We start from the raw sequence: 4,102 nt of genomic DNA on the forward strand, positions 1-4,102 counted from the left end.
AAGATATATGCAGCCTATAATATTATAGTACAGATAACATGATTAATAGTAAAAAGTTTAAAATAAGATAGATTCTTCATTACTCAGTCCCTCTGTTAGAAAACTTAAGCATCTATTTAATTAAACGTTGCATTCTTATTAATGCATGATTTATTTAACTTCCAGCCTTTTTCTTGCACAGATACTGTAACATTCATATTCAAGATATTTTTTAGTTTTAAGAAAGCCTTGCATGAATGAAGCAAACTGAATACCTAAAACTGAGAAATTTATTTGGAAAAGATTAACTTTTTTTCCAAGTTAATTCCAAAAAGAAAGATATTGCTAACAGAGGGATTAATGTTAAAGGAATTCTGTGTCTATGAAAACTTACCTCAAAGGAATTAATTACAGAAAACAGGTAGCAGTTCAAGTAAATCTTCAGTTTAAAATGTCAGTTGCAAAGCGTAAATCTCATTGATAAGTTTTAAGTCACAATGTCAAATCTGGAATCTAATTACCGAGAAACTACTATTCATAAATTTATGTAAAAATACTCAACATATATTTGATTTCTCTGACTTTTCTGTGTTCTGTAACAACTTGATGTGCCATTTTCAGGCTGTTCTAAAGGCTGGTTCCACATTTAAAGAAAAATTTTCCAAATTTACTTCAAGACTTACAATGTTATCTGCCTGAGTAATAGTATGCTATATTCACAAAAACTTTCTTTTAAGAGCAATTTGGAATCAACTCTTTCTTTTGTTTTGTCCTTGTTTTTTGGTGTTGGACCACGCCCTGCTGTGCTCAGCATTAAGGGATCACTCTCCCCGGTGCTCTGGGGATCTTTGGTGATGCTGGGGATTGAATCCTGGTAGACCAGTTGCAAGGCAATTGCCCACCTGCTGTACTATCTCTCAAGTCTCTAGAAAACAATGAACTTCAAGTTACATGAAGGAATGAAGTTCCATCAGAAGCCATATGAGTCCAAGGTGTGTGTGGAGAATATAACTGTGTTATAGATGCACAATGTATAATGGTGTATATTCTAATACATGAAAAATGTGCCATGTATGCAAACAAGCAAGCATTGTCTACATTCTAATATATTAAAATAGTAAATGTTGAAAAGGCTTTCAAATTAACATTTGTTCACAGATGTTATCAACATTTGTGCAAAGTGTCAGTGATATATAGGAGAAGGCTATGTTTTCAGCACGCAAAAATTCTACTCTCTACCCTCTTCCTTACTTGTCCACCATGGGTTCACTTGTCCTCAATAAATAACTGAATAACCATCTCCGTCCCCACCTCCTACCTGTGTTTTTAAATATGTGGTAGTATTATTTTATAACAGAAGTGTTTACAGACTTCAAATGGAAAATTCTGTACTAAATACCTAAATATAGCAATGTATTTTGCCACTGAAATAATAAACTGTTTTCAACCTTTTTTCCCCAGCTTTCTGTATTTGACATTCATTTCTTTCATAAAGTGCAAATCATTGAATCCCTTTGTAAAATTTTTGGTATGGTACATAAGTACTTTCCTGTTCTGTGATAGTCTACTAAGAAAGTAATGTCTTTAAAATGCACACATACATCATTTATGTTATTCTGCACTAATGTAATTCAGTGAAATTTCTTAAATGTAATTACAGCACATACAGAAATGTTTAAAGCTTGATACTTTGTTTTCTTTCCGAGGCGCTTATAACCACTCCAAAGGTCTGTGTGGATTCACTGAAACAATTTTAAAAAGGGGGTAATTTTTCTCTTCTGTAGAAGTTAGGAAGAGAAAGAAGGGATCTTATGATAGAATGCCATTTGTAAATAACAAAAAGGTACTTGAAAGTATCTTTAAAATATGAGACTACCTCAAAAATAGATTACAGAACATTAGGAAAAAACGGGCGATATTCATTTGAAAATTCTAAATGAAGGATATAGGTAAGTGATCTGCTAACCAATACTGAGCATGTACCATTAAAAGAGACTATAATGGAAAATAGCTGTTAATAGAAAATGAATCCACCTTTCTAAGGGTTGCTAATAATATACATTTGTAAAACTTACTGGCACAAACTAAAAATTAGGACAAACTTTAAGGCAATTAAAGGCAACTCTATGTATTCTTAATCATATTTAAATATATAAGGTACTTATCTAGGAGATGCTGACATTTTAAAACCAGAAAAAATTTCTGGTTTTTCATTTAAATATTTGACAAAAATTTTTGTTACATGGAATCAGATAACGATGTCTATGGATAATTTTTTTCTTAAATTGCATATATGAGTTGAATGTATGCATTTAAAACAACATGTAATTTGATTTGTACACACAAATTTTTATATTTAAACTTTTGTACAAATGAGCACAGAGGGCTTTGATAATTTAGTGTAATTGTTAAAATATCAAAATATCTATTTTTCACTGGAGTTCACAAACAAATATTTTCATTCAAATCTAGAGACAATAGAAAGAGATATAAAAGTAATAAATGGTAGCTGCAATTGATAACAGGATAAATTTTAAATGTACAATTAGAAGGTATACATAGCAAAGGGAAATGTGTTCACCTGTGAACAACAGCTACTTGAACGTTAATTTGAAAATCTATACATACTTCTTTGCTGTGATATAGTGGTAGCATATAAATAAATGAATAAAATTCCTCTTCATTAAAAAAAATTAGTATTTATATTGTCTTAATTAAAACGTACTTTCAAAGAACTCAAACACTGTCTCATTTTGTCTTAATACATTTTTGAGGATTTTGTTTCTTTAGACATGAAAATAACAAGAGGTTCTTATAAAGCTGAGGTCTCGTACTATAAAAGTTATAGACAAATGTTATAGAAAGGTTGTGATCATATGGCAGATGTATTCACAAGAAGTTTAGGTAAAGTAATAGAGTTTTTAAAAGAGTAGGCATTTTGATCATGCATGTTTGAAATTTTTCAGAGCTAAATAAAATAAACTATTTGCTATTCTGCAAATAGGAAATGGGTATTCTGTATCATATGAATTAACACTCTCAAAGCCTGAGAACACACAGTCAATTCACCTGCCTATAGTTTTACTGAACAGCACCTTATCTGTCTGACAATTCAGAAGGTACTTCACAAAATTTGGGTACCTAAATGAATATTTATGGACCTTCAATACCATTAAAATAAAGCCATGCAGAGATGTCAATTAATAGGCAATTCTGATAAGAAATGTCACCTCAGCTAAACTCCTGTGTACAGACCTTCCATTCTTACCTGCCTACAATGTCAGTTTTACTATTTTGAATTTTGATAAGTATAATAAATCTCCAGATTCAAAATTTTTCTAATCTTGATTTTTCTTCTTTCTTTGGCAGGGGGGGGGGGGGGCGTAGGTGGGGCTCGGGACAGGGGTAACTGCATGGGGTGCCCAGAAGTCCTGGTTCGTCATTCTAAGCTCTTTCCTGGGAAGAAGATGGGGTCGCCACTTGCAAGGCCAACACCTTGCTTGCTGTACTATCTCTCAGGCCCACTTTTTCTTTCCTTTTATTTTTTAATTCAGAAGAGCCATGTGCAGTCCTCTACTTTTCAAAGTCATAATCCAACTTGGTTAATTTCCAAAGAAATTCTTGAGGGTTTTCAAAATTTCGGTTCTGTAAGTTGATATCAATTTAAAAATAGTGATCTTTCTTTGTCTCACTTTTGACACCTACTATCCTATGGACACTAATGCTATTTAGTCCTCAGCACTAGAAATCTGATAGGTTCAATATATAATGAAGAGGGGTTATCAATATTCTTTTAAGGGAAAAAATATAACATACAATTCCTATTATATATATTATTTATGGTTTAAGCTCTTTTTTAAAAACTTGCATCTTATTTCCTTTGACCAATGGGCTTCTACTTCTTTCTGATAAGCTAATGGAAACCTTCAAAACTTAATATCTACGTAATTCTATTATATAGTTATTTAATTTCACATTTTTCCAATACCATTCAAATTTATATTATTTGAATAGTTTTAGCTCAAGTTATATACATAGTGGTATCCTTTGAGGGTATTCAAATCCCTCTGAGTGCCCCATGTGATAATTTCTGTGTTGTTTTCATATTCTACCTTTCCTTGAG

Source organism: Sorex araneus, chromosome 2, assembly GCF_027595985.1.
Source record: "Sorex araneus isolate mSorAra2 chromosome 2, mSorAra2.pri, whole genome shotgun sequence".
Lineage (NCBI taxonomy): Eukaryota > Metazoa > Chordata > Mammalia > Eulipotyphla > Soricidae > Sorex > Sorex araneus.